This window comes from Cupressus sempervirens, chromosome 11, assembly GCF_028749045.1.
Source record: "Cupressus sempervirens isolate cs-2001-9-10 chromosome 11, ASM2874904v1, whole genome shotgun sequence".
Lineage (NCBI taxonomy): Eukaryota > Viridiplantae > Streptophyta > Pinopsida > Cupressales > Cupressaceae > Cupressus > Cupressus sempervirens.
Window position 1 is genome coordinate 46,522,413 of NC_143128.1, and position 12,438 is coordinate 46,534,850.

Below are 12,438 nucleotides of genomic sequence, written 5' to 3' on the forward strand. Positions count from 1 at the left end.
TACTATTGGATAATGTGAGACTGATATTTGTATTAAATGATGATGCTAGGACAATATGTTACATTTATCTCACCCTTGTGAACAATGTTGCTTTGATTAAATAAATAAATTTAATTCTCTAGTGATGAGGAGTGATAGTCGATGGATGTGTGCTCGACTATGGCTTAATCCCTAGTCTAAGCCCTAGTCCCATGTTTGCTATTGTTTTTTTGTTGATTTTCTTTTCTATTGTTTCTTGCTATTTTTGGATTGATGGCTGCTAGACAAAAATAGTGTGGGTTCTAGATTTTGGAGAGCATTTGCAGACATTTTTGGATTGAGGTTTTTATTGTTTGCATGGCAGGGCCCAATTTTTTTTTGCATTGGTGAGGATAGATGGTTCTCCTCCAACTAGACATGCAATGAGATTTGAATCATTTTATTCATGGGAGAGGCCAAAGATGGAAAAAGTTTTTCATGTAGTCATGATCATCCTATTCTGGTTATTCCAACAGCGGTCACGGAGGACATTGAATATTAGACTAAGCATGCTTTTATATAAATATTTCTTGGAATCCAAATTTCCTTATCATCTCTTGAGGCATGGATCTATCGCTCATGGAAGGTGGAAGGAGATATGAAGATAATGCTGGCTAGGAAAAACTATTTTTTTGTTGTATTCTCATGCATGTCTGATTGTGATCATGTTTTTGGAGGACCCTATTTCTACAACCATGTGGAGTTATTTGTCAAACCTTGAAATTTAGGATTTAATTCTACTGAGAATCTCCCTTCAATAGTGCTAGTTTGGGTTCATGTGCCTCACCTTCCCCTAGAATTCTGGCGAGAAGACATCCTCAATCAAATTGCAACTTTTCTTGGAAAGCCAACTGTGATTGTGCATCAATCCCTTGATTAAAAGGTTATTTCTTTTGCTAGAATTTGTGTTTAAATTGATTTGAATAACCCACTACCAAATTCATTGGAAATTTATCTTGGGGCTATTATTTTGAAGCATCCACCTTCTGAGTTCCAGTTGATGTGGCTTTGTGACTCCTCTCTTCATGATCTTGTATTTTTCTTGTGGAGAGATGGAGCTCCTACATATGGTACTGTTATGTTTTGATTTTCTAAAAGGCTTTAATATGTTAAAAGGCGGTTGAGGATATGGAATAGACAATGTTTCAGGAACCTTCACTTTATAAAGATACTTTCTTAGGAAAATGTTGATGACATAACTAAGTGGATTAAAGATTGAGGTTTCTTTGAAGATATTTGAAAGGTTGAATCCCTAAATTTTAAAGTTCTAGAAGAATGGGAACTTTGAGAGGAATTTTTTTGGAAGAAAGTTATGTTTCATAACTTTCTTCAGGATCATATAACTTTTTCCTCTCCATTGTACATCACAATAAATAATAACGAACACCTTGATGATTTTTAGGCTCAACAATCACTACAAAGACATCTCCTGCAAAACAAGTGTACATACATGTACATTATAAAAGATAGTTCATTGATAATTATATAACAAGTTGAGATTAATTGGCAAATTGAGATTTATTTTTATGATACTTTTCCGCTTTTACCAATCCATAGATATGATTATAATCATCAAAATCAATGGAATATCATCAAAATATTCATCATCTTTATCATATGTATCGGTAACATCAAGTGGTAACAAAATCCATGCGCCTATATATCCACGTGTTTGATTGATGCATTCTTGATAGTCTTCATCAATGCAACTGTCACAAAAATATGATTATTCTCTTGTCTTCAATGTCCAATTGCGATTATCTATACTTATGATTGAATATAAGGAACATGTCTTTTCTATCCTCTTGCAACCATGCATGTTTTTTCTATTAACACTTGAAATTTCATTACAAAAATATGGACATATTAAATTTAAACTTCAAAGAATCAAGATAAATTTTAAAACTTAATTGCATAAAATTTAAACAAATGTACACATTCATACCTGCTATCTCCCAAAAGACTCTATATGGTACCTGTCAACTTGTTCTTGATGATGTCCCAACCCTGTTTGATGAAAAATGTGTCTTACAATGTTCAAATATAAGTTTGAATCAAATTATTAAATTTTTCCATAAATGTTACAATAGGTAACTCCTCTTTAAAATATTCCAACCTTTAAGTCTCTTTCCCCAACTTTGTTTCATTCTTCACATACCTGTAACTTTTGCAATTCACTAATTGGATCATCTATTTTGTCACATAAAATGGAACATATAAACTCACTTCGTCCACTAGGAGGAGCAGCATGAAAACCATATGTGTCATCTACAAACTTTTAAAATACCTAATAATGGAGATTAGACTCAATATGATGATGGCAACATATTTCAAACACTTTGTTTGAACTCACAAAGTATGCCTTCAATCTTTCAAACAAAATTTGCCCAATTTTTATATTAGGATGTTCACTAGAAAATGACACATATAACTCATGTTGTGTTGTGTCAAACCAATGTTTTATATGATGTTCATATTGACTAGATGAAATCCTATGCCTGAAAACATCTCTACTATTTGATGAAGGACAAGTGTTATCAATCCAAAAAAAATATGACTAAATTTTTGAATCCCTCATCAATCCTATCAGAATGAGGTGCTCTACACATGATTGCCCAATTTTATTCCATAGTACTATCATCTAGAATTAATATTCTCTTAACATATTATCTCATTGTTTTCCTACTGAAACCCATGTTAGACAAAATTAAAGATATTTGTTTATTTTGGATCATATTCTTATTCACAATAGACAAACATCACTTTTTTTAACATGGACTCATCTTTGGTTCGAGACTGGTTTCTAATGTTTCTCAAACCTTGTTTAACATTTTCAATCACATCAATTTACATGTTAAAAAAATTCTCTTCTTCGATGTTGTGTCTACACTAAATAATTTCAAAGCCTCGTGCAACTTCTTTAGTGTAAGCAAAAGTGAAAGCAACTGAGCTTGTTCAAGTATTTCAATGTCATCAAATTTTGTCATTATTTCTCTTATCATCTTATTCATTGACATTTCCTAGATAGACTTAAGGGTTGAATAGTAGCTGCAAGTGTTCTCAATTTATCCATATCTATTTTAAGTAAATGATCTAAATTTTTATGAGAAATTCCATTCTTTATAGATTGAACAGTATTTATGAGTTCATCCATACCAGTTCCTACACATGATCCTAACCCTTCCCTGACTTCTATTAGTTGAATTTCTATAGGGAGCAATCTGGAGCCTTCACCAACTTTCATTGTTTGAGATGCTGTAGGGAAAGATTCTAACTCTCCTCCAACTTCTATTACTTGAACTTCTGTAGGGAGTGATCTCGAACCTTCATCATCATTGATTTTTTGAGATTCCATAGGGAGTGATCTTGACCCTTCTCCCATATGCACTTCTTCTACTTTTGTTGAGCCTCCTTCAACATTTTCTTCATCTTCACCTTGTTGATTATCTGCAATACATTTATAAATGAGTCAAATTAGATAAAAATAAGATGGATACATAATTAAATTCAAAACCATGAAAATAAATAAATAAATTATATATATATATATATATATATATATACATACCTTGTTTATTTTGAAATGTGCCAAAGTTTTATGAAGATTTATTTTTGCTTCATGAGATCTCTACCTTGCATATTTTTTTTTGTCTACCTTTCTTGTTTCCCATAAAAAAATCAAAAAAATAAAATAAAAATCGTTGCCTTCAATAAATTCACATTTACTTTATAAAGTTTGGTTTCAGTTTCAAACATTTGTATTCAATGCACAGGTGATGTCATCACATGATTTTTAAACATGTTTTCTTGAACCTAAGGTTTTTTTATATGTTTGCACAAATACATTAAAATAAATTTCTAGTTGTTGGATTGTTCTAGTGCAAACATGATTAATATGTTAATGCGAACATAGTGTTCACGAGAACACATGATTTCACAATTTTCCTTGCTATTTTCTTAGAAATTTTTTTAAATTGTTGTTTTCACCCTAAAAATTGAGGTAAAATGATCTCCTACTACAAATCAAAAAATATAAATTTTTGCTACTCGAAGCAAGCTTTCCAATGACTATAATTTTAATATGTATTATATTAATTAAGACTTTCAAATATGATTTTAACTCATTATAGGTTGATTAACAATTGAACATCAACTAAGTTTGACAGTTTAGAAAAAAATGTAAATTAGGTCTTTGTTTTTTTTGAAAAATATCTAGGAAATAGGTTACTAAGATAGCTTTCTATTGAAAAAGAAAATTTGATTTATGATAAATTTAGTTCAAGTTATCCTTGTCAAAATGAATGTATGTCTGAATTGTGATTGATGTCACTTCAAAACTTTATAAACTATACAATATTCAACTAAATTGAATCAAACCAAATGCATCCTCTAGATATTGATGTTACAAATCAAACATCGAAAGAATTACCTCATTATTCTTTCTAGAAAAAAGGTTATGCTCGTCAAAATGACTGTCACTATTTAAAAATATTGATTTTTCATATGTACCACTTTTCAAGGGAGAAGTAAAACTTGATTTAAATAATTTTTTCTTTTAAATTAAAAAATATGGTTACAAAGTAGGAACAAAATACTGGAAATCACTAGTTTATGTCATCTTTTAATTATTCATAGTTTTAGAGATAGAGTCACTCGAATGTGAGGTTTGTTTCTAAAATATTGATTTCAATGTCAAAATTGGTCAAAAAGTGGCACCCGCTATTGTGGGATCACCCCTTGAATTGATGCAAAGAAGTCAAAGCTCATTGCATATGAATTAGTACATTAGGTACATTGTAAAAGCACTTTGTAAAAGCACTGTGTCAAGTCTTTGGCATTTGATGTCAAATAAGAAGAGATTGAATCATGTCATATACTTATTTAAGGGAAAGATTAATGTATTCAAAGTAAAATTAGAGAAAGTGATCTGCATATCAGAAAGAGAGAACTTGATTTGATAGAGTCCGAAGATAAGATTACAGGGAGAGAATCATAGAGGGAGTTCTCATGGATAGATAGAGAATCAGAATGAAATTGAGGATACTATAAAATATTATAAATCATTTGATTTATCTAAGCGTTATTTACATAATGACATGTTGTGTTACCATCAATGCCAAAGAGGGAGATTTTTGATAAGAATTATTCAATTGTATCTTGTCATTGTTGTGTTACCGAGCACTTGTAGTTGGAACTGAGTCGAAAAGACTCAAGTATTAGCCAAGCAAGTTTAGGATTCTTGTGTAAATTGAGTTAGGTCGGTTACCAAAGAACTCAATGGTAACCAAGTGACCCAGTTTTAGCCAACCTTTAGAATAGTTATTTTATTTATTAGTTGGTTTATGCAAGACAACTCACTTGATATTACTTTTTAATTTCAAAGGGTATTCATGAATTGACATTAGATTTCATATATATGAAAGGTTAAGATGTGGATTGAAATATGAGATTGAGAAGAAGAAGATAATATGTGAATAAAGAAGAATATCTGATTTGGAGTAGAGTATCCAAGGAGCTCCAAAGAAAATTCTGACCAAGGAGGATCTAGAGGATAAGCCATAATAGTGATCTGAATCTACAATTTAGTTGCTTTGTCAATCAGGTTAATCATTGTTACTCTATAACAATTGTAGTAGTGAAGAAATCCCTTAACAAAGTTGACTTAACAATCATTTTATAAATCCTCTAACTAGCTGACATTTCTAAATTGAAGTGTTTGAAGACCTCTAACAAGGTAACTCCTAACAGGGTGATTTAAATCCTTTAATAGGGTCACACATAAAAATGTGCTTTGTAACCTTAAATAGAGTTGGTTCCTAAAAGGGATCACTTCAAAATAGTGAAAAGTTGTAAATAGTTGCATTGGTAGATTTCTCAAATTGAGTTTCCATGTTAATTCTTGGTGTCTCATGTGTTTATGTTATTTTCTTATTACTTTATCTTTCTACAACTAATTTACTAAGGGTTAATACACATTAACATTTCAAGATTTCTTTGTTAACCGAGTTATAATGGATTTCTAGTTCTAACCGAGATGTGAGTTATAGGATAGTTTGTACTAATATCTAAGGGATTTGGAATTGTATTAGTTGTAATTGATTCACCCTTTCCCTCTTAGTTACTCCTATATTTCCAACACAACTATTTATCAGTCTACTTCAATATGGTTCTTACCTCATTCGAAAGTTCAAGGCATGGGCCACTCTAAGATCTCTTTAAAAGGGAACCTACTCATTTCATACAATATGCATTAAAAAGATAAAGGCATTAATATTTGATAGGGAAAAAATTACATTTTGATCCAATCACCAAGGCTTGAGATATAGTTTTACTCAACCCAATCTAAATGTAGGATAATGGTGTTGGCTAGAACTAATTTTTGACTATAATTTTAAAATTATTTACATTAAGGGGATATAAAATAAGGTAGTTGACCCCTTAAGCCAAATATGACATATTTGCACTATAACATATATTTGAACAAGCTTCAAACAACATGTCATATCTAGTTATGCGGGTAATAAATTCTACAATCTAGTTAGGAGGGCACTACGATTGAACCCTTTAAGATCACTGATATGATGGGTTCCATTTTGATATGGAGATGAAATACTTATAATTCAAGGACAAATATATATTCAAGTTGACTCCACTCATGTGCTATTCCAAAATGTAAGTACAACAAATTATTAGTATGGATTACATCCAAGAACTACCCATGTCATGTAACAAGTACAAAATGATATTGGTAGTCATAGATAGACTTAGCAAGGTAGCTTAAGGTGACATAAAAAAATGGAGCTCCATTTATTGTGTGCGATATTGTGCAAGAAATCTTTACACTACATGGTGTTCCTAAGAAGATAATTTAATACAGGGATGCTAGAAGGATGTCGAGATTTTGGATAACGAATATAAATATAAAAATGAAATGGATCTTAGAAGATTTACTTACAATGTATTAAATGGATAATGAATACAAATGGGAGGATTATTTTACGTTGGTTGATTTTTTATTTAATAATACCTACCAATCCTCGATCAAGATGACTCCCTTGAAGCATTGTATGGAATTTTTTTTATAGAAATTTTATTAGCTGGGATATGCTTGAAGGGGCAAGATTGTACTAGGCCATGAAACAATGCCAGAAATGGAGGGATGGGTTAGATTGATTAGGAAAAGGTTGGTAAAAGCTACCGATTGCCAAAAAATGCTATAGTGATGCTATGAATACATTCTACCATTTTATAGTTAGTGAAAAGGTACTATTAAGGGTAAAATATACGAAAAGTGCAATAACCTTTGGAAAATCCTCCATACTTTTGCCTAGATGCATTGGACCTATAGAAACCTTGAAATGATAAGCCCAATCATGTATAGGATTTCACTACCACCAATCTTGTTTTTAATTCCCAATGTGTTTCACATTTCTTACCTTAAAAAGTATGTTTTTGACTTCTCACACATGATGGATTGAAACTATTTGTAGATATGAGACCCCAAGATGGTCATGGTTGATACCATTAGGTTTCTTGAGGCACATATGTTACGCTTGTGTAATAAAGAAGTAAAGTAGTGTAAGGTCTAGTAGGACCAATACTTAGAGGACAATGTTGTGTGGAAATACAATGCCAAGATCCATAAATAATTTTCTCATTTTTTAATGTATATAACTAGATAGTTTAGAAGAAACATTTATGCACTATAAATAATTTTTTAATTTTATTTATTTTTATTGAGGACAATGACTCATAAGGGGGAGGATATGTCACCCCCCTATCTTTCGATACTACAATACACATATCTTTACTATTTGATTCCCTAAATGAATTGTTCTTAATTTAGTAATGATTTTTGTAAATGTTCCTTAAGTGAGAAGAAATGATTTTTAAAATGTGGTTTTGATGGCCTAAGCAATAATGGCCAATATGATACAATGGTATAACATTTGTGTCCTAGGTGGTTTTTGCTTGACTAACTCTAGTTTTACAAACTATGTCCTGGAAGATTCTGGTTCCAGAGTTTAGGGTATCACAATTTAACTTGCTCAAATTTTAATTTATTAATTATGACAAATTTTATAAATAGATATGTTAAAAATTACTTTAAAATTAATCAAACTAATTTTAATTGGAAATTATACTATAGGAAAAGAAAATTTGAATACATGTTGCAAATTTTATTACACAAATTTATCATAAAGTTTTAACCTCTTTTGTTCCAAATTAGATGCAGGAAATACCATAGCCAACCCAAAGGGGAGGAGGTAGACACAATAAGATCGATATTAATCAAACCTATTATTATCATCTTTAATCCTTTTGAAATTTAATTTATCTTAATATTAAATTAAAACTAATTTTAATAAATCAAGTATTTAAAAATAAAATAAAATAAAACAAGAAATTAACCTAAAGCTTAAAAGAAAACCACCCTGCACATATATATTTTATCATTATATCAATTTCCCCTTGATAAGTAACCTATAATTCATGGCAGAAAGGGAGAGCCATATTAATTATGCTTTCTTGGATTGAATAATCATTCCCAATCCCTTGCAGGAAATTTCCACCCTCTCAAATCATACACTTTAGCCATGGCAGTTATTAATCTACTCAATAACTTAAGCATGAGAATTGTTAATTGATACTCCTAAGTCTAGGTTACGAAGGAAACTTAAAAAGAAGGATTCATTATTTAGAGTCAACCACTTTACAAGGGAGGAGAAACATAGATGAATCTTGAGAGTTCAATGTTCACCATCAAGTGGGAGTTTCTTAGAAAAAGTAGAGAAAAAATGTTGAGAACATCAGCAGGGTAGATTCCAGAATTCCACATTGATAGGGATGGAGGGAAAATGATAATTAAACACAAAATATGTGGTATAGGTACTTATAGAAATTATAGAACCATTTCATTACCTATCTCAATAAAAACACATTACAATGTACCTCTTTTATAGAAGTCTTTGATTGTTTCTGGAAATATCTAAATTAACTGACATAGAATAAATAGACTTTTCAAATGACTTCTAGAACTTTATAGAATTAAATATTAATATTACCTAACCCTATTTGTAATCTACAATTTTTAGGATCCTCTAGTATTATTTTACTTTTCATTTGAGGGAAAATTACACATTCCAACACACATCAACTAGAAGAAGTATACTTGTAGGCACGTTAAATTTTGAGTTTTTTCCTTCTTATTTGAAAAAATAGAGTGAATAAGTCTTTACATAATCATTGAAGGAGAATTAAATACATAAGAATCCCAATGAGCTCTGCTAGGGTTTGTACAGTCTACATCTAAGCCCTTTCTGCATTACTATCTATCATTCCGCATTTAGTGCAAGAATTTATTTTAGGCTATAATGGCCTTGGCCCTCTCTGACCCAATAGTTACTCTTGGTGCTGGAGTTGCTGCTGCATGCAAAAATGGCCTCGCCAATCAAATGCCCATAAAAATTTGTGCCCAAGGTATTTCATGAGGTAATTCCTCGCCTGACTTGGTTCTGAATATTTTTGCTTTTGAATCTGCTTGCGAATAGCTAGAAACCCAAAATCTTATTGGGTATTTTGTGGGTCGCACTCCTTATGAAAGCACGTTGCATGAATGAGTATCCAAGGCTTGGTCCCCCTAGGGGATTCACCTTGAAGGGGTTCAAAACCTCACCAAGGGTTTTTTCTTGTTTCATTTTGGTAACCCCTGCTAGGTTGAGAGTATTTTCAGCCATGGGTTGTGGATAGTTCACTTGTCTCTGCTCATTTTCTAGAGATGATCTTGAGACTTTTGTGTTCAGATGACCGCAAAATTAGGGTTCCAATTTAGGTAGATTTTCTTGGGTTTCCCATCCCTTTCTGGTCTTTTCTCACTGAAATTACCCAAACCATGGGCAAAGTCATTTACGTGGAACTGGATAAATTTTTTAATGCTCGTCCTTAGCGGAGGGTCTATGTTGAGGTCAACCTTTCTAGGGACCTTAAAGAGACTGTGGAAATTTAGATTGGTGCTAATACCTTTACTCAAAAGGTTCTTTACTTGAATCTCTTGAATACTTATTTTTCACTATCAATTTGTGAGTCAGGATTGTCCTCTTCTTGAGCATAATCGCTCTTTGGTGCAAGAACCCAAGCTAGCTCCAACTGTTAAAAAGGATGAGTGGACAATGATTGTCAAGAAAGGCAAGGGTGATACTAAGCTAAACCCTATTTCTCAAGAACCTAGCCATCTTAGTTCTAGTACAACTCCTCTTGTACCCTTGGCATCGGAGGTTCCTCTAGTTGTGAGGCCGCTGATTTCAAACCCTACACCATAGGGGATAGCTAAGCCAGAGGTATGAGCTACCTGGGTTCGGGTGCCTCAAACAGCTTCTATGATTTCTTCTTCATCTCCCGATCACTCTTGTAGCCCTTAAGGCTATAAGTGAAGAGCCATCACTTTGGGTGACTCTTCATTTGAACCCTCTGCTTTCTTGCATAATAGTTTTTCCTTGCTTGGGGATGAGGAAAATATGCAAGCTTGTTTATGATGAATTTTCTCTCATGAAATGTGCAGGGGCTAATAGACCTCTCTAGAAAGTATTTTTTTTGTGATACCAAGCATAGGCTTGGAAATATTGATATTCTATGTTTGCAAGAAGTTAAAGTCTTTCAGTTCCTTCTCAACTTAGCTTGCCATGTGATATGGTCGGATGGTGTTAGTTTTGCTTCTCAGCATGAAGTTGGTCGAGGTGGTGTAGTCACTCTCATCTCCCCTTAGATTTTTCCTTTTGTTATTTCCCATGGTTCTAACCACATGCAGAGAGTAGTTTGGATTTTTTTGTCTTTTCAAAATCATTATTTTGGCATTGTCAATATCTATGGCCCTAATGATGTGATTGAGCAATCACACTTGTGGAGTTGGCTAGCTAATTCTTTGCCACCTGCCACCTGGTTATTCTACAGGGATTTTAGTATGGTTGAGTTGGTTGTTGATAAAGTGGGCCTATTGCCTTTTTGATGGTCAGCTGATGAGCAAGAAGCTTGGTTCTACATGCAGAACAAGTTGGGTCTTTTTGATCCCAATGTTCATCACCGTTGGACTAATGACATTTGGTACACATGGTCCAACTTTTGAGAGGGAGCTGATAGGGTCCTTAAAAGGTTGGACCGTGCTATGATTTCTGCTTAGTCCTTTTTTTCTTTTTCTCACATGAGTCTGCTACCTCTCACTCTGCTCCTTAACATGACTCTTTCAGATCATTTCCCTATCCACTTCTCCATTACTTGGCATTTTTCCCCTCCTTGTAATTGTAAAACTCAATTTTACCTTAATACTTTTGTACTATCCCATCCACCCATTGCCACCCATATTTTACAAACTTGGAACCTTGAACCTAGGCCCTACTCATCTTCTGTGTGGATCCAATGGTGGAAAGATGCCATCACATGTACTATGAGCTTTCTTCGCATTTATGGGAGGCAATTGGCCACATACCGCAAGAGATCTTATGAGGCCACTATAAAAGATCTCCATATGGCCACTAAATCTCTTTCCATGAATTTTTTTGATATGGATCTCAAGGTTTAGCTTGCCAACCTTCGCCATCATAAACAAGTTGCATACAATATACTACCTAGGGAGCTCAACTCAAAGCCCGCCTTCACTGGCTAGAGGTTGGTGATTAAGCTTCCAAGGAATTTTTTAATGTGTTGATGGCATGCCACTCTATGGTGGGGATCAAGCACATTCGAGAGGGTCAACATACCCTGTGTAATCTTTCTGATATTCTTCAAGCCTTTGTTCACCACTATGAGACAAATTTCACATCTCGGGGTCCTTTAGTGGCCAGGCACCAAGCCTTGTAGGCTTATTTGGCTGTCATGCCTAAAAAACTTGCTCCAGAACAATATGCATTCTATGAGTAGAAGCTCACTTTGGAGGACCTCAAGGAAGTTGTCTTCTTCATGATAGATGATAAGGCCCCTAGTTGTGAAGGCTTCCCTTGTGAATTTTACAAAGCATTTTGGGATGAGATTGGTCCAAACTTGCATAAGGTTTATATTGAGGCATATGATTCTTGTTCTCTGGGTAATCTTATTAACAAATGGAATATTAAGTTCAAACCTAAGGTTGACAACCCTGAAGACATCTATAATTGGAGGCCTATCACATTGTTGAACATTTCCTATAAGATCATTACCAAGGCTCTCTCACTCAAAATCCATCATCTTCTTCCTCCGATCATTCGCCTTGAGCAAACAGGTTTTATCAAGTCCCATTATATCTTGGACAATATAATTGTTGTGTGGGAAGGGATGGAATGGGCTCATCATTCCAAGCAATAGGCCATCTTTCTCAAAATTGATTTTGCCAAAGCTTATGACAGGATTGAGTGGCCTTTCATTTTGACCATGCTTCAAGCTCTTGGGTTTGGC